Raw genomic sequence first — 19814 nt, 5'->3', positions numbered from 1 at the left:
TGCAGAATTTCTTTGGATTTCTCCACAGATACATTCTTCTGGTTCCATCATTTCCTGGTGATTGAAGCTGAAACAATGCTTTTTTTGTTCCTGATCACATGGTTTCCATTAAGAGGGACCTTTGATTTTGTTTTCAGAAAATCAGAAGCATGCTTTGATTAAAACTTAAATAACTAACTTTTAAAGTTATTTTGAAGAGGTACTAATATACCTTCCTAAAGGAGAATTTAGAGTGCCCACAGGGCTTATAAAACAACAAACAAGCAAAAAAAAAAAAAAAAAAACCTTTCAACAGTCATTCCCATTTAATTTCTCTCCTTTCTCCTTTGAAAATGTTGTACCCTAATGAAACTTCTCACTGTACTGGGTTACCACCTTTATTTCCCTGAACTGGTTTTGATTTATTGTTGCTTGTATTTGTATTCTTATGCTTATAAATTCTAACTAAGGCCCTCACTCTGCAATGGTGTACTCATACCAGTAGTCTTAGTCATATAGCTGGTCTCATCAAAGCTGATGGTACTACGTGACTGAGTAAGAATTACTAATGTGAGTAATAGCTGCAGGATTGAAGTTTTATTTATGACTCTAATTTATGGTCATAAAAGGAATGCAGAAAAATAAACCTAGGAAAATATATATTTAAAAATATATTTATAGTTCAACATACAAACATGAAAAGAAAGCTTGTCCTAGGTTCTAGGCACCCTGACAAATTGAAGTGCCTTCCAATTAAGAGAGAAATGGCAATAACAAGCCAACACCATTTCTCTGCACCAAAGATGCCAGTCCAACCTTAGTTCCTGCAAAGCCCTACTCCCCCACCTCACACCCTCACTTTTCCGTCATATTTCAGTACTCCCTAAATTCTGCTCCAAATAGATGAGCATTCTGCAGAATCCTAGAGGTTAATCTAGGCTGTTTTGGAGAGTAAATTCTAAAACCATGAATGGATTCTCACAGAAAACATTCTATCAGCAGCTCCCTCTCTAATACGCTGAGAGAATTCCAGCTCTAGCACCTCTATGCATCTCTAACATGGCAGGACCACATATGGAAAAAGATAATTTCTCTGATAGGGATGGACCAAATAATTGGTGGCTTTATGGTACATAAATGAGGCTTGGCAGAATTTACATTTATTTTACAGTTAATATTTAAACTTTTAGATTTTTATTAACTAAATTTTCAAGTTGTGGGAAATTATAGGGGAGCAAAAGATAATTAATGAAAATAGACACTGAGATTTGAAAAGCTGATGCTTCCAAAATCATTCATACACAAAGTGTCAATATCACATGCCAAAATAGATAAAGTTAATAATGATAAATGGGCTTTGTTAATGCCAGCATTACATACATATTTTTTTAAAAAAAATAAAGCAGGACTTTAATAAATTATCAAGCAACATTTTTCAAACTTTGCCTCTGTAAATTTTAGTCATCATCAATGGAATGATTTTTGCCAATGTGTGTGTGTGTGTGTGTACAAGATAAATGATATTTACCTGCATTTACTTAAAAAAAAACCCCAAACAAACTAACCCTCCCAAACCTAGAAAGTTTAGAGCTTCATTGAAATAACTGGCTACACAGGTCCAGATGCACAAAGGTATTTAGGTATTCAGTGGAAGTTATGAGCATGAATACCTTTGTGTATCTGGGCCATAGCAAATAGTTGGACTTGAGTAGGGAGGAGCAAACACTATGCTTCTGTAGGGACTTAACCACCCTAGAAGCTAATTATTTGGAAGTTATAGGGCCAAACAAAGTGACCAGGATACAATAAAGAAAACAGGGTGTGGTACAGGGATGGGGACAATAAATGGAATAGTTAATGAACTTTTCAGCCTTTAAAATACATTATTTTTATTAAAAATGGAATGATTTTTCTTTTGTTAATTTCACTTTAATTTCACTGTTAAAGCCATATCAACCACATTTATATTAATTTATAACCAGCTGCAAAGTACACATGGTTAAGATACAAGTGATATAGAGCAAATTATTTCTCATAGTTAATATGAAAATGGAATTGTCCCTAAGTACCACCACACACTGGTCCATTCCAATAAAGTGGCTTTACTGAAATTGCTCTCTTTAAATCAGCTCTAGTCAATGCATTTGTTTTTTGAATGCATCTGGTGACTTTTTTGTGATTTTTTTTTTTAATGAACATTGGCTTATGCTTTTCATTCAGAGTATTTTTATTGCTGCTGTTAAAGCCAACTATCTTCAAAGATTCATATCTAGGCTCCAATCCTACAAACACTTGTTTCTTCTTTGTGGAGTGTCCCTGTGGGTGCTCCACCTTAGGTGTCCGGGGTGCCGTTTTGAGAGAATTTAGGTAGCAGTGTCCCCAGTAGGTTGGCCACATGGGGCAGCTGGCACACACTGGTGCAGCTACTCCGCAGGCCCAGCAAACTGTCCCTTCTGTTCCTTCTCTGCAGCTGCCAGTGTCAGTTTTATAGCTACGCTCATAGGCTGCGTCTAGACTGGCATGATTTTGCACAAATACTTTTAACGGAAAAGTTTTTCTGTTAAAAGTATTTGCCCAAGAGAGCGTCTATACTTGCATGTGCCTTTGAGCAAAATATGTGCTTTCGCGCAAAAGCATCCATGCCAGTGTAGACGCTGTCTTGCGCAAGAAAGCTCCGATGGCCATTTTAGCCATTGGGCTTTCTTGCGCAAGAAATTAACGTTGCTGTCTACACTGGCCCTCTTGCACAAGAATGCTTGTGCAAGAGGTCTTATCCTTGAGCGGGAGTGTCAGAGTATTTGCGCAAGAAGCACTGATTTTGTACATTACAAAGTCAGTGTTCTTGCGCAAATACTTGCGGCCAGTGTAGGCAGGTGGCAAGATTTTGATGCAGTCATAGTATTTTCAAAATGTTATTAGCGTTAGTGTTGTTTGTTGTTGTTTGTTAGTTTGTTCAACTATTAAAGTTAGTTAAAAAAAAGAAAAAAATGTTTCTTCTGTGAGTGATTGCTCATGAGAATTCCACATAGGTGTGTGCATGCAGCGTGCACGCTTTGTTTGAATTTTTTCCCCTTAGCATTACCCTTTGGGCCAGCAGTATATATCGGCTAATATATACTTGCTGGCTCTCCACTCCTTACCACACATGTTGGTTGTTGGAACATGCTGCGTTGTTGCTCTGCAAGTGCTCCTTAGCCGTTATCACTTCCTTTAGGTTAGTGTTGTCTTAGTTTAGTTTAGAGTTGCTGTTAATCATTCGTTATCTTCTGTAAATAGTTCCTAGTTCTGTTCTATGAAGCTGATTCGTTCGTTTGTAATTTATTTACTTTTTTCATTGTATCCCTCTGTTACATAATGGTCATGCCAATTTGCTTTCAGAATATGATCTGAAGAAGTGGGTCTGGCCCACGAAAGCTCATCGCCTAATAAACTATCTTGTTAGTCTTTAAAGTGCTACATGACTGCTTTTTTTAGTGTTAAGTAGTTCGTTCCAGCATGGGGGCTCGCTGTGTTCTCCCAGCACCTATGGCGGGGTATGCCCAGGCCCCAAGGCTTCAAGCCCCATGTCAAGTGCTCAAAACCTATGCCCTGTGGGGATCCCCATGAAGCCTACCTAAAGTGCCTTGGGGAGGCCCACCTTTCAGAGTTCTACAAGATTTGGAGAGGATTCAAGCTGAGAACCAAGCAGAAGTGTGAGTCTTGCCTTAAAATCCTACTTATGGAGGCAGCTCTCCATCTGGCACTGGCCTCAGACCCCGCACCAGCCACACACAGTGCACTGGCCTTCGTGTGTGAGGCACCCGGCCACTCTAGGGCCTCCCCGACACTGAGATGGCGGCAGCAATGCTTTCAATCCCTGATGCTGCAGAAGAAATGGAGGCCAAGCAGGGACTGGTCTCTGTTGAGGCACGTGCCAACAGTGCAGCCTCAGGAGGGACACAGGGCACCAGTGGGCTCAGCTCCCAGAACCTTGAGGTCGGGCAGACTTCATTCCAGCCTGTGCTGGGACTCCTCAGGCTACCACCAATCACAGAATGCCAGTCCCTTTAGACCAGAATTGATCTACTCAGGCCCTAGGGCCCCTCCCCCCAGCAACCTCTTGGCCTGCTCCCCTACATTGGGGTAATCCCTGCTCCCAGGACTCTCCCAGGGCCGCTGGGACGAGTGCCCTGCTACAACCCAGGCTGCAATAGCAATTTCCTTGGTGGTTTTCCAGGTGACCTTTCAGGCGCATGAACAAGAGGACGGTTCTCTGAAGGGCTCCTCATCCCCAGATGAGGCTCTCGGTGGGGCCCTCCCATCAATGCCATCCATGGACTCGAGGGCGCATCAGGAACTCTTCTGTAGGCTGGTCCAGAGTCTGGAGGTACATCCAGAGAGGGTGTCAGATGATTCACAACCTACTGTTGACATTCTTCAAGCTGACACCCCTACCAAAGTGTCTCTGCCCCTCAATAAAACTGTGACTGGGATTATGAAAATGGTCTGTCAGACCCTGGCCTCCATTCTGCCAACAGAAAAGATGGTGGAGAGGCATTATTTTGTGCCCCAGGAGGGGAATGAACATTTGTTCTCCCAGCCACCCCCAGGGTCCTTGGTGGTCCAAGTGGTCAATCAGCATGAGCGGGAGGGTCAGCTGGAACATGTGTTCTTAGGGAGCACATCCCTAAGAACACAGAGGCTAAGAAGATGGACCTTCTGGGTAGGAAGGTCTGCACCTCAGGGGTCTGCAGCTATGCATAGCAAACCAGCAGATTCTGCTGAGCCGCTGTGCTTATAACACCTGGATTGCTATGGACAAGTTCATCGAACTTCTCCCCCAGGACTCCTGGCCAGGGGCAGATGAGGATTTTGCGGGGCCCAGGGCAGCACAATTCCGCGGGGCCCCCCCTTTGACATGGCGCATGCACGGAACTTCTTGAAGCGTGGGGCCTGCTCGCCCTGCCCTATATCCACCCCTGCTCCTGGCCCAAGTTTAAGTCCCTCTCTGAAGAGAGCAGGGTGGTCTCCCGTGCAGCCTTGCAAGTGGCCTTAGATGCGTCAGATGTAGTTAGCGCACCATGGCCACCGACCTAGTGCTTTGCCACAGCTCATGACTTCAGGAGTCTGGAGTGCCCCCAGAGTCCAGACCACTATTCAAGTCCTGCCATTTGAAGGGCTGAACCTATTCTCAGAGAAGACTGATCATTATCTTAATGGCCTGAAGGACATGTGGGCCATTCTTTAATCCCTCGGGATCTATATTCCTGCCCCCTAATGGCAATTCTTTTCTGGGAGAAATGTCCCCCCAGTCTTATCTGCACGGTACACACCCAGAATTCTCTTGGTGCAGGAGGAGGAATGGAAACAGCAGGAGCAACAGAAGCTGCTCCTGCCCCTTGTCCAACCAAGGGTCTGGCCTGACCAAAAAAACCCAGGGCTCTTGTCAAGTGTTTTAAGGGTGCACCCAGGGACAGATTGCCAGTTTTACCACTCCCTTTCCTGGACCTTCTATTCCCTTTCTACCATGCATGGGCTTCCATCGCTTCGGACTGGTGGGACCTCAAGACAGTAGGAGGGGGCTATGCTATCCCATATTCAGTGCTTAGTCCTGCAATGAGGGCAGGGGACTGGACTCGATAACCTCTCAATCCCTTCCAGTTCAAGTATTCTATGATTCCTCTGACCCCGCACCTCACAATTCCCTTCCACTTCCCTCTCAGGAGCATCTCCTGCAGGAGGAGGTACAACAACTTCTAAGCCTAGGAGCAGTTGAGGTGGTCCCCTCAGAGTTTATGGGCAGAGGTTTCTACTACCGGTACTTCCTGGTCCCCAAGGTGAAGAAGGGGTTCCGACCCATCCTACACCTCAAATACCCGAATGCCTTCATCACCAATGCCAAATTCAAAGTGGTGACGCTGATGCCGATCATTCCCTCCCTCAATCCTGAAGACTGGTATGCTGCTCTCGATTTAAAGGACACTTATTTTCAGGGCTCGACAAATTATGCAAAACCCTGCTCTCCAGACAAAAAAAGGGACTCGCCACCCCCCCAAAAAGTGTTTTTTTAGTGGCACTAATAAGAATAAGAACTAATAAGTTATTAATAAATATTAATAAATATCACCCAAGTTATTAATTAATATCTTATAAACCTCTACCTTTTCCCTCTGTTGCCATGTCTCCTCCCCTTGCTTCATCAGCTCCCCTGGTGCCTGCTGCCCCCCAACCCCTCACCCTCCTCTGCTGTCCTGACTCCTGCCTTCTCACTGCCCTCAGCCTTCCTGAGACCTGCCCCCCTCCATCAGCCCTTCTCTCCCCCCTGCGCCCACTCTGATCCTAACACCTCCCTCTACACACCTGCCCTGCCTCTCTCCTCTGGTGCAGGTCCCTCCCCTGCAGGTGTCTGCCCTTCTGATTCACCCCCAGAATCCCCTGGCACCTGCACCCTTCTGGTGCCTTCCCCTTCCCTCACTGCCCCTGCCCCCTTTGCCCTCTTTTTCTCTGTTGCCCACCCCCTCACCACCCTCTGCCCTCATTCCCCTGTGCCCTCACACATGCCTTGCTCCATCCCCACCTTCCTCATGCCCACCCCTTCTTTCAAGCCTTCTCCCAGCATGTCCCCCTCCCCCCTCTAACCTGCAATACCCTTACCCTCTCCTCTCCCAGCATCACCCTGTTCCCCCTCCCACTGACATCTCCCCTCGTGTCCTTTTCCTTACAGTCTCCACTTGGACCCCTGGCATTTCTCTCTCCTCCACCCTGTCCCTTGGTGCCTTCCCCTTTCTTCTATTGACCTGCCCCCTCCCCTCAGCACAAACCCCTTCCCTCTATTTTCCCCCGTTCCCCTCTCCTACCTGGCTTCTGCCTTCCAGTTTGCGGGGCTGCCGAGCCTTTTTGAATCCAGTGGTTGCCGGCCGTGATGTCACGATGCCACATCACACCAGTGTCTTGGCGTCTGCTGGCGTTCCACCCTCTGGCTTGTGCCCCGCCTCCTTGCGCCAAAGCTGCACGCAGGCAGCCCAGTGGCGAGAATTGCCGTACTTCCTCCCCCCAGTGGCGCTCCGCTTCTCCACCTGACCAGTGGATGGGGCCGTGCTGCCCATTGTGTGCACGCCTATGTGTGTAGCTACTTGCTAGCTGGTAATATCTACTCACCACAAGCGAGCGGGTGAGCATATTTGTCAAGCCCTGCTTATTTTCATATTTCCATTGCCCCTCCTCACAGGAGGTTCCTGCATTTCACCATAGGTCAGGAGCACTTCCAGTTTATGGCCCTTCTCTTTAGCCTCTCTATGGCTCCTTGAGTCTTCAAGAAGTACATGACTGTAGTCATGGCCTTTCTGAGAAAGTATGGGGTCCAAGTATTTCCGAACCTGGACACGTGGCTGGTGCAGGGCCCATCTTTGGACCAAGTGTTGGCCTACATTGCCATGGTTCAGGCACTTTTTGTGGACCTTGGCCTCCTCTTAAATGTGGCCTAGTCTACCTTGGTCACAGAGTTTGTGGGAGTTCACTTAGACTCCTCATTAGCCATAGCCTCCCTTCCAGGTCCTGCTTTCTGGTTATCAAGGAAACCGTCATGGCCATACATCTCTTGGGACTGATAGCTGCCTGCATGTACATGATGCAGCACACCAGGCTCCGCATGTGCCCACTGTAGTGTGGCCGGCACAAGTCCACAATCCATCCCTCCACCCTGAGAAAAGGGTGGTGACAGTCCCTACAGACATCCTCAGATCCCTGGACTGGTGGACTCACCCAGCAAGAGGTGGTCTGAGCCAGAGTTCCATTCTCCAGGCTCCTCCCGACCTTGTGGCTGGTGATGGATGCTTCCAACACTGGATGGGGGGCCCACATTGGCAATGTGCAGATGCTAGATATGTGGATGTGGGAGAAACTCTCCTTGCATATAAATGTCAGGGAACTGTGGGTGGTTCACCTCACATGCCAAGCCTTCCTTCCCTAATTCAGGGGCAGGACAATTCTCATCCTGTCTGACAGCACATCGGCAGCAGGGTTCCCGCTAAGGTGTGCACCTCAAAAAATGAGGAAGAAGGGCTCTTGCGCAAAAGGGTTTGGGGTTTTTTTTGTGCAAAATGGCACCGTCTACACAATGCTTTTTGTGCAAAAACCTCTTCCACAAAAAGGCTCAGAAGCGAAAATGCAAATGAAAGCACACCATATGCAAATAAGCACACCATTTGCATTTCCTCTTTGGGAAAAAGCTTGTAGTGTAGCCATAGATACTAACAGAGTACATCTGAGAGGACTGGTTAATCAGGCTCATGGGCTGACCGACCCCTTATATGCCATGGACTCAGCAGGCTGGGTTTAACAGCAATGCCACACTGCACTCACATGTGCATTTGGACTCAGTGGGCTGGTTTTAACAGCACTTTAAGTTGCCATCCTCATATGCCCCCAGGTTCAGCACCTCCCTATCTCCACTTTCCCACCACAATCGTTTGCTGGTAAACCACAGGATGAGCAAATCCCACAGGATTTTTAGGCACTACAGGGATCTTTAGCTTGGGTACAAGCAGCATTGTTGCAGAGCGAATGAGGAAGTCAAAACAACATCCCTAAGGAAGAATGAGCAAGAGAGAGTGAGAGAGAGAAGCAACCAACTTAACAATGAAAGTTATTTATTTCTGAGTAGTGGAAATATATATATATGGGGAGCCAAACACACAAAACAGTTACAATATTAAATCTAAATTGAAATTGATTACAAATGTTAGGGCTAGCAAACCATATAACTGTTTACACAGGGCAGGATCAGGAGGCTATGCTTAGAGAGATGGGGGAAGAGAGAGAGAGACCTCACCACTCCGTGAAGCTTGCACTGATCAGGGTTCCTAGATGGTGATAGTAGCAGGGTGTCCAGAGGGCAGGAGAAAAGCAGAGCAGAGCCCTCAGCAGAATAAGGCAGGAGATGATGAAGGCTCAGTGGAATTGATGCAATTTAAATCCAGGCAACAGAACAATTTTTCTTGAGTAAGGAGAAGTGTTTTTTTAGGGACAGGCCAATAGTTCACGAACACTGGATTTGTTTATGGGTAAACAGAGGTGAGACAATAGAGACTGATCACACCTGGCTATGGGTGATGTTCCTTGAGCAGCTCACAAAGCAACTAGGCAGTTTCAGTATTTTGGATGTCAATAGGATCCATTACTAGAATTGGTCTGATAATGACTAATTTGGGTGTGAGCAGGCCTGGGTTCCTTAACATCTGGAGCAGAGATTTCCCATCAGGCAGTGCTTCTCTTCTTTCAGTATCCCATAGTTCAGTGCGGTTCCTGCTTTGGAAGAGCTGTTCTCCATTCTGTCTGCTAATGGAGACGTGTCTCTGTTCTGTCTTCAGTGCAGATGAGGCTGGAGTGTTTCCTTAATTGTATCATCCTTGTCTGGAGGAGTTTAGGTTTGTCTTCCCTGGCCTTTTCATTGCTTTGTCTTTGATTCAAGCAGAGGCCTGGGGGAGGGAGATAGTTTCCCCTGAGTATCATTCCCTGGCTCCCAAAGATCAGAGGGCTGACAGATAGCCATGCTCTGGTTCCCCAAGAACAGAGATCTGGTATGTAGCGCCTTTCCTCAATGCCCCACCCCATCCCCGAAACCCTGCCCTGCTTACTCCCCCCCCTCCATTACTTGCTTGTTCTCTCCTCCTCTCTCAGTTTAACTAGATTTGGGTTTGTGGCGCAGACTCCGGGCTGGGCCAAAGGAGTTTGCAGTGTGGGAGAGGGCTCTGGGTCAGACCCCGGGACAGGGGTTTGGGATGCTGGAGGTGACCGTGCAAACTCTCGGACGGAGTTTGGGTGCAGGAGGGAGCTCCAGGCTGGAGCTCCATTGGGGTGCAAAGGGGATGTGCGGTACAGGAGGGAGTATGGGGTGCTGGCTCTGAGAGAGGGTTCAGGATGAAGGAGCAGGTAAGGGATGCTGGCTTTGGGAGGAAGGATCAGGTCTGGGACTTCAGGTACAGCAGGAGGTGCTGGCTATTGGAGGGGGCTGGGGCTGAGTGTGGCATCCTGCTAGGTGGCACTTACCATGGGTAGCTCATGGTTGGTGGCACAGTGAAGTTATGACAGGCTTCCTGCCTGCTTCAGCCCCATACCACTCCCAGAAGGGGCCAATGCACCCCTTTGGCCCTGGAGGTGAGGGGCAGGAGACATATGACTGTGTCCTGACTCTCTCTGCCAGCACCACCCCTTCATCTCCCATTCCACCAAGTTTCTGTGATGCCTATTATATCAATATCCTCATTCAATATGAGGTACTATGGTTCATCCAGTCTTACTATTTAGACTTCTGGCATTTGTATACAAGCACTCTAAAAACTGGGCACTATTTAGCTGTCTGCCGTTACCTGAGGTGATTGAATGGGACTCTTTTTCATTTGGCTGTTTCTCATCATATCTTACCCATATTTTATCATCTTCCTCTCCTCTTTTCTAGGACAGAGAGAATATCTGTTAATAGACTGTCCCCTCAGGCAGTGTTTCTGAAAGTTTTCTGCAAAATCACTGACTGCAAAGGACAAAATGGAGCCAATGGGAGCCGCGAGGCTCTATGCCACGGCGTCAGTAAATAAACAAACCAGGGCAGCCAGTTAATGTGTTTCTGAAAGCAATTTCACATAACACTTTCAGAAGCACTGCCCTAAGGGATGTCTCTGTCCTATACATGTGTTTCTCCACACCTGTCAGTTTTCCTCCAGCCCTTAGTTTAAAAATTGCTCTGTGACCTTTTTAAATACCAGCAATCTCGTTTCATTTTGGTTTAGGTGGAGCTCATCATTCCAATATAGGCTCCCCCTTTATCAAAAGTTTCATAGAATCATTGACTACTAGAACTAGAAGGGATCTTGAGAGATCTTCAAATCCAGTCCCCTGCCCTCATGGCAGGACCAAGCACAGTCTATAGAATCCCTGATAGATATCTGTCTAACCTGCTCTTAAATATCTCCAGTGATGGAGATTCTACAACTTCCCTAGGCAATTTATTCCAGTGTTTAACCACTTGATAGTTAGGGAGTTTTTCCTAATCTCCAACCTAAACCTCCCTTGTTGCAGTTTAAGCCCATTGCTTCTTGTCCTATCAACAGGGGCCAAGGAGAACAATTCCACCGCTCCCCTGTGACACCCTTTTAGATACCTGGAAACCACTATCATGTCCCCTCTCAGTCTTCTCTTTTCCAAACTAAACAAGTCCAAATCCTTCAGCTGTGCCTCATAGCTCATGTTTTCTAGACCTTCAGTTTTGTTGCTCTTTTCTGGACCTTCTCCAATTCCTCCACATCTTTCCTGGAATGTGGTGCCCTGTTTCTCCAGTTTCTCATAAATCTAAACCCTCCTCCCTACATCATCCTCTCATCCATGCATTAAGACCCTGCAGTTCTGCAGAACTGGCCCTGCATGTGGAACTGGAAGTATTTCAGAGAACACTACCATGGAGATCCTGGATTTCAATGTCTTTCCTAACAACCTAAATGTGGCCTCCAGGACCTTTCCCCTACCCTTCCCTATGTCACTGGTTCCTGCATGTACCAAGACCACTGGCTCCTCCCCAGCACTACACACCCATCTATCTAGATGTCTTGAGAGGTCCACAACATTTGCACCAGATACGGTAGTTACCATGTAGTTCTCCCAGTCATTGCAAATCCAGCTGTCAACATTTCTAATTATCAAATCCCCCATTACTAATGTCTGTCTTTTTCTAATAACTGGAGTTCCCTCCCCCGGAGAGGTATCCTCAGTGTGAGAGGCTACCATATCGTCATCAGGAAGGAGGGATCATTTGCCTCTGCTCCAGTTGGATGTTCTCCTTCCCTTTCACAGTCCTCAGCAGCACAGAGGCTGTCTAACTGGGCGTGGGACCATTCTACTGTGTCCCGTAAAGTCTCATATCTGTACCTCTCTGCCTCCCTTGGCTTCTCCAATTCAGCTTCCCTGGTCTCCAAAGCCTGTATGCGGTCTCTGAGGGCGGGAGCTCCTTGCACTGAATGCACACATATGCCACCTGTCCATACATGCCTCAAGCTGTATTTCTTATCACATTAGGGATGCCATAGTTTTCCACCATCAATACAGTAGCTTTCATGCTCACTGTTTGCACTCCTCAATTCCTAAATGACCCAAGTGGATCTTCTATACCTTTTTCTTTTTTAAGGCTTACTGGAATTACAACCTTACTGCACTTGAAAAAAAATGTGCATGTCTGCAGTTCCAATAGTTTTTTACTTGGTTAGCAACTACTTTACTTCTTCAGGCTGCCTTTAACGATCACTTCTTTAAGGATTCCCAACAATTCATCTTACTCTGTTTCCTCTCATTTGTTACAGTTTCCTTGTTAACTCTGGGAATTGACTTTACAGTCAAAGCTATACAGGCTAGCATCTTTAGTCTCTAAAGTCTTCTCTAGTTTCATAGGAGACACTACTCTGGAAAGTGCATCTGCAGTGAACATGAATTTACCAGACATGTAGGTCACAACCAAATCATACTTTTGCAGCTTGATCATCATTCTTTAAATCCTCAATATACAGTCACTTAGCAATTTGCTAAATAATGCTCAGGGGCTTTTTGGTCCATTTCAACGTCAACTGTGTGGCCATAAATATACTGATTGAATTTCTCTCAGGCAAACAATATTACTAAAAGCTCCCCAATCTGTACGTATCTGGTTTGTGCCTCAGTCAGTGATTTGGATGCATATGTCACTGGTTGCCAACAATCCTCATACTTCTGTAAAATCACTGCATCGAACCCAGACTGTGAAGCATCTGCAGAAATTTTAATAGGTTTGCCTGTGGATTCTTGTATCAGGTGTTGTTTTAAAACTTCTCATGGTTCCTCTTGTTCTGCACTCCAATACTGTTCATTTTAATTCTCTGGTTCTTAAAGCTGCTGATTTGATGGATAGATTAGATATGAATATGCCAAGTTAATTAACCATTCCCAGGAACTGTTGGGATCATTTCAGTGGCTGAAATCTCTCTCTCGTCAGGTTTCACACCTTTTCTGGAAAAAAAAATGTCCCCAACAAACATCAATTCTGTAACCCCTAAATTACATAGCTCCCTATTTAGTTTGAACTTGCCACTCTGGTTACAACCAGCATTTCCCCAAGTCTACAATTATGCTTCTCTTTCTATGAGCCCCAGCTGATAATTTCAGTGAAGAATCACCACCATTATATATAATCACCATACATATATATTGGTAGATCAGATGTATGGCTTTGTTGTATGGAAAAGAAAAAATATAAAAATATGTATCATTCAAATGGGATATTAAATATGCAGAAAGATGCCTATAGGGAGAGATTCCAAAGGACTGTCAAAAGGCAAATATAGCATCCATCTATAAAAAAGGGAAATAAGGATAACTGAGGGAATTATAGACCAGCAAGCATAATTTTAGTATCTGGAAAAATAATGGAGCAAATACTTAAGCAATCAATTTAATAACACTTAGAAGATAAAGTGATAAGTAATAGTCAGATAGATTTGTCAAGAAAAAAAAGTCTGCTCAAAAGCAATCTGCAACAGTAAAACCTCAAAGATACAAACACCAGCGTTATGGACTTACTGGTCAAGTGGACACCATGTGGAACCAGAAACCGGGAGTAGAGCTGCAGGATTGAAGCCCCAAGCCCCATTGCTCCCTGCAGGTCTTAAGCTCTGAGTCTTGAATCTCCTGCAGGGCAGAATCCCCAATCTTCTCCCCTTCCCCCGCCACAACTGACACCCCCCCCCCATAGGTTGCAGCTCCGTGTCCCTGTGACTAAAGTCTTTAACATCTTGCTCAGAGTTATGCAATGTTTCTGAATAATGCACACCATCCATTTCTGAGGTGTCCGTAACTCTGAGGTTCTACTGTAGCTTTCTTTGACAGAGTAATAAGCCTTGTGGATGGATATAAGAAGTATAGCTTGACTTTAACAAAGCTTTTGATACTATCTCACATGACCTTCTCATCATGGGCGGCTGGTAAGCTAGGCTGGGGAAGGCACTACCTTCCCAAATGGCCAACCTGGCCCTGCTCACACTCCATCACCATAACACCTACTGTAGGTGTTCTATCGTGTTGCTACCCCTCAGTGCCAGCCCTCCCTATGCTCTGGGGAGGATGGAGCTGTGCTCCTTCCTCACTCCCCATGCTCCAGGGCTGGGAAGGCTGGGGCGCATATGTGTGCCCGCTCTCTCCCCCATCCCATGGTGAGGGGTGCATGTGCATGGCATGCTGCCGTGCCTCCTTGTGGCGGGTGGGGGAGGCAACTTGGCTCCCATGGGGGAAGTGGAGCCTTAGCAGAAGGGGCAGGGCTGGGGGTGAGGGATTGCTTCCTCCAGCCCTATCTTCCCATGCTTCGCATAAACAAACTAGACATACAACCTAGATCGAGCTACTATAAGGTGGTTGCATAACTGGTTGGAAACACTGTTCCTGAGGGTAGTTATCAGGGGTTCACAGAGAAGCTGGAAAGGCATATTGAATAGGGTTCTACAGTGATCAGTTCTGGGGTTGGTTCTGGTCAGTATCTTTTGCAATGATTTAGATAAGGAGATAACTTGCAATGTTTGTGAATGATATCAAGCTGGGAGGGGTTGCAAGTGCCTTGGGTGTTAGGATTAAAATTCAAAATGGAGAAGTGGTCTGAAGAAAACAGGATGAAATTTGATAAGGACAAATGCAAAGCACTCCACTGAGAGAGGAACAATCAGCTGTACATGTATAAATGGGAATCTGAGCTCTTGAGTCCAGTTTCAGTGGAATAGTTGTTTCTTTCACTGTCATATGCAGTACCCAGTCCCTCTCACCAGGCCTGCTCGATCAGACTACATCTATGAAAAACTCCGTAAGCAGATTGTCTTTCACGGAATCCACCTGACTGTAGCATTTTGCAAAACGACTGTTTCCCCCACATTTATAACAGTGCTCCAAAGGCAATACACTGCTTGGGACCATGCTGTGATCCTTAGCTTCCACCTACTGTCTGTACACAGTCTTCCCCCAGCATTAGTTCTCATAGTAAGGAGTTCTACTTTCTGATTTCACCTACTCTGGCCACAGTTCCTTAATATGTGGATAACCTCTTCCGGTGAATGCAGCTCTTTGGCTTGTGCTTTCATAGTATTTCCTGCCCTGTACATTCCAAGAGCTTTTTCTAAAATTAAATCTCCTTTCTATATGTAAGACAGCAACCTCTGTCTTAACATGTTGTCTTTATGGCATCACAGGTTTTAGTGAGTTTCCTTAATTATGTGGGAAATTCCTGTATGGCACTGTCAGTTTTGTGCATGTATATAAAAACATCTCTAAGGTTTCATTCCTTTTAGGCAGGCAATGTTCCTTACATTTAGTCAGTATTTCATTTAACTTTGTATTTTCACCTTCTTCAGACTTAACATTGTAATAAATATCCAGTGCTTCCTTCCCAACATGCACCAAGACAGGTGATTTCATTTTACCATTTTTCTCATCTCCCCACCCCACAATAACTGCTCAGTACGATTCAAAACTATTTCTCACTTTTTGTCCAGTTCTCTGCCATGTTGCAACACATCAATTTTTATCTTTTTTCCTCCTTAAGCTAGTCAAGCCATTATTATGCTCAGCGAATACATGCAAAGGCCCCTGTGCCTTGTGCTCCCCATGCTTCTCTACATTCAGTTGCAAACACAGCAGTTAACTTAAAAATGACTCCAGTTACCTTCTTATTCTGAACTTCTGACACCGTGATTTTTGGGGTTCATTAAATAGCACACCAGGGAAAACAAAAGAAAAAAAACCTGGAGAGCTTCTGTAGTGCACACAGACATACAGGCTACGTCTACATTGCGCTCTCTTGCGCAAGAACATATGCAAATGAGGCACGGCCATGAATATCGCCGCACTTCATTTGCATACTTAATGAGCCGCCATTTTTGCACAAGGGCCTCTTGCGCAAGAGGGGGTTTTTGAGCAAGAAGGAACAGTGTAGACTGCTCCTTCTTGCACAAATATGGCGGCTCATCAGCTATATATATTCATTGCCGCCCCTCACTGGCATATGTTCTTGCACAAGAGAGCGCAATGTAGACGTAGCTACACTGTTTTCAATCCCCACCTCCAAAGCACATTCTCCAAATTCCTATGTTGCAAGATTATTGGGGGGAGGGAGGCTCACAGCATTGCAACCCTTACTTCTACCCTGCCCTCTGAGCTGAGCAGCCAGACAGTGATGGCTGTTGACTGCTCACCCAGCTCTGAAAGCAGCACCCCACCAACAGCTGTGCGGAAGGGTGACAATACCATTCCATGCCACCTTCTGCAGTGCTGCCATCAGAGCTGGGCATCCAGAGAGCAGCAGTGCAGAAGGGTGACAGTGCCATACCCAATCCTCCTTCTGTACTGCTGTTGCTGGCAGTGTCTTTGCATCTGGTATTACAGCCAGTAGCTGCCACTTTTCAGCTGCCCAGCTCTGACACAGTGCAGAAATAAGGGTATCAGTACTGCATCTGCTGCCCCCTACACTAATCTTGAAAGCTCCCTTCCCCCCAAAAACTCCTTTTTGTGTCAAGATCTCTGCAATTACAACACAGTGAAATTTCAGATTTCAATAGCCAAAATCATACTTACTGTTTTTAAAATCCCATGACTGAAATTGGCCAAAATGTTTGGAGCACTTGTGTCTGCTGCCTGAGAAGGCCCATTATGTCTTGCTGAATCTTCCTCTGCTCTTCCCACTGGAACGCCAGGGCCGTTCTCTTGTGTGTGTGTTCCTTCTCCAGACTCTCTGTGACAGTGGTTCCCCAACTTTTCAGCATCACGCCCCCCTTTTGATTTCTGAGAAATCCTCATGCCCCCCAACTCTTCTTTACCATCATCCAACCCCCTTTTAACAAAAAAATTCAATTTGCAATTTAAAATTAAAAATACACACAAACTTGGTATAAAAATTATTTTAAATTAAAAAATATGCACAAATAGTTTTTCTTGGCACAAAAATTTAATAAAAATGTAATTTAACATAAGAAATAGCAGAAACAAATCAAATTTAATGTGAAGAATGATGCTGCATTTTCTTCACGAGTTGGGAAATTCTAGGTTTGAAAGATAAAAGTGGGGAACGCAAATAGTTTTCGACATCCAGTCCAATTTCTTTGTTTTGTTTTTAATGTGACTAAACTTGAAAAGCTTTTTTCACAGAGGTAGGTTGATGAAAATGGAGGAATAACACGTAGTGCTTCTTCTCCAACTTTCGAGTACATTGGGAAATATTTTATCCAAAATTCCTCCGAGCTTGTGTTTTCAAAATGATCTTTTGCACTTGAATCATATTTTATTTCAAGTGCTTGTTCTTGCAATACTTCTGGCAATGAATCGACATCAACGCTGAATGGATTGCGTACTAATTTATGAATAGGGTTGCCAGAAAAGTTGTCTGGAAAACAGTGGATGAATTCGTCAGCAAGGCAGTCCCGATGAAACACAATTTTGTTCTTTACATCCTCTTTACAAACTTCTTGGAAACCTTCATTTTCAGCGAGTGATGAAAATGTTGGGAAAGATGAAACATTAGGCATCTGAACTTGTCTTTGATGTTTCCAAAGCTGGACTTTTTTGTAAATGCATTGATGGCATCATGGTGCATTATAATGTTTGCAGTGTTGTTTCCTTGCAGCTTCAAATTGAGGTTGTTCAAAGATTCAAAAATGTCCACCAGGTATGCCAGTGAAAGCTGAAATATTTGGTTCGTAAATGCATGATAGAACTCTTCTTTCTTCAGTTGCTTGAGGAAAATTTCCACTTCATCTTTCAGTTCGAATAATCTCAAAAGCATGTTATCTTTGGACAGCTATAGTACCTCCATGTGAAACAAGAGAGTTTTCTGATCTGCTCCCAAATCCATGCAAAGAGTATCAAATAGTCTCATATTTAAAGCACTGTTCTTCACAAAATTAACATCTTTGATGGCCAAATTCAATGAGTCACGTAGGTCATCTGGAAGGGTTTTAGAGGCCAGTGCTTGTCTGTGTATGACGCAGTGAGTTGTGGTTACAGCTGGATTTTTTTCTTTCACCAATGTCACAAATCCAGAGCGAGAGCCAAGCATTGCTGGAGCACCATCTGTGCATACACCAACCAGTTTTCCCCATGGAAGTCTATTTTCTTCAAAAAAGTCAGAAATCACTTTCATAATATCAGAAGCCTTTGATGGGGTCATCAATTCCTTTGAAAAAAGCAGCTCTTCTTTCACAGTTCCATTGTTAATGAATCAAACGTAGACAAACAGCTGACAACATTGGTAGAAATGTAGCCCTGTTAGTCTGGTGCAGCTGAAACAAAAAACAGGACTGTGTAGCACTTTAAAGACTAACAAGATAGTTTAATAGGTGATGAGCTTTCGTGGGCCAGACCCACTTCCTCAGATCAAATAGTGGAAGAAAATTGTCACAACCATATATACCAAAGGATACAAATAAAAAAAAGAACACATATGAAAAGGGCAAATCAAATTTCAGAACAGAGGGGGATGGAGGAGGGGAAGGGGTGGAGCTAAATGTCTGTGAGCTAATGATATTAGAGGTGATAATTGAGGAAGCTATCTTTGTAATGGGTAAGCTAAGTAGAGTCTTTATTCAAATTTGAGTGTAAAGTGTCAAATATAAGCATGAATGACAGTTCAGAGGAGTCTCTTTGAAGTGAAGTCTTAAAAGGTCTTTGAAGCAGGATGCAGGTAATCAAGTCGTTGAGACAAGGTCCTTTCTGGTTGAAATGGCAAGAAACTGTTTTTTCTTTGTGATCCTGTCTGATATCAGTTTTGTGGGCATTAATCCTTTGGCGAAGTGTCTGAGACGTTTGTCCAATGTACATAGCAGACGGACACTTTCAGCACATGATAGCATAAATTATATTTCTGGATGTGCAGGAATATGTATTCTTGATCTTATAACTCACTTGGTTGGGTCCAATAATGGTATCAGCAGAGTGAATATGTGGACAAAGCTGGCAACGGGGTTTGTTGCAAGGGAAGGTATCAGGGTTGGTATTAGTGTGGTATGTCCTGTGGTTGTTGGTAAGAATCATCTTGAGGTTAGGTGGTTGTCTATAGGAGACTATGGGTCTGTCTCCCAGAGCCTCTTGGAGTTTAGTGTCCTGTTCCAGTATAGGCTGTAGTTTATTTATAATGTGTTGGACAGGTTTAAGTTGGGGGCTGTTCCCTAATTATCACCTCTAATATCATTAGCTCACAGACATTTACCTCCCCCTCTTCCCCCCCCCATCCCCATTCTGTTCTGAAATGTGATTTGTCCTTTTCATATGTGTTCATTTTTTTAATTTGTATCCTTTGGTATATATGGTTGTGACAATTTTCTTCCACTATGTGATCTGAGGAAGTGGGTCTGGCCCACGAAAGCTCATCACCTAATAAACCATCTTGTTAGTCTTTAAAGTGCTACATAGTCCTGTATTTTGTTTCAGTGGACAACATTGTGCCACATCAGTGGAATCGTCACACTGAATTGCAAAAAAAGAAGCTAACACTGCCTCCACAACTTGAAGTTTAAGATCTTTCGCCAGCTCATCAATACGACGTTTCACAGAATTGTCAGAAAGCGAAATTTCCAATAGCTTTTTTCTTTCTTTCGACATCAAGCACAATATCAGTTGCTTTTAACAAGCAAGACTTCGCAAGAGTTTCTCCGATTATGTGCACTTTCTTGGCTTTAGTGATGAGCAATGACAGTTCATAAGATGCTTCTACCGCTTTGGCCGACGCTTGATGAAAAGCTCCAGTAGTGTTTAGCTTCATGCTTTTCAAATTTTGAAGTTTAGCAGCAAAAAACTATTTTGGTTTCTCTGTCAAA

The 19814-nt window shown here is 44.7% G+C and overlaps 1 pseudogene; it reads right to left on the bottom strand.

Moving 5' to 3' along the window:
- Positions 1-16943: 16943 nt before the first annotated feature.
- On the bottom strand, positions 16944-19814 carry LOC102446770 (protein FAM200C-like; annotated as a pseudogene).

The sequence above is a fragment of the Pelodiscus sinensis genome, chromosome 2 (assembly GCF_049634645.1).
Source record: "Pelodiscus sinensis isolate JC-2024 chromosome 2, ASM4963464v1, whole genome shotgun sequence".
In the NCBI taxonomy this organism is placed as follows: Eukaryota; Metazoa; Chordata; order Testudines; family Trionychidae; genus Pelodiscus; species Pelodiscus sinensis.
The sequence above is the reverse complement of the archived record's forward strand: the minus strand, read 5'-3'. Positions and strand labels throughout refer to the sequence as shown.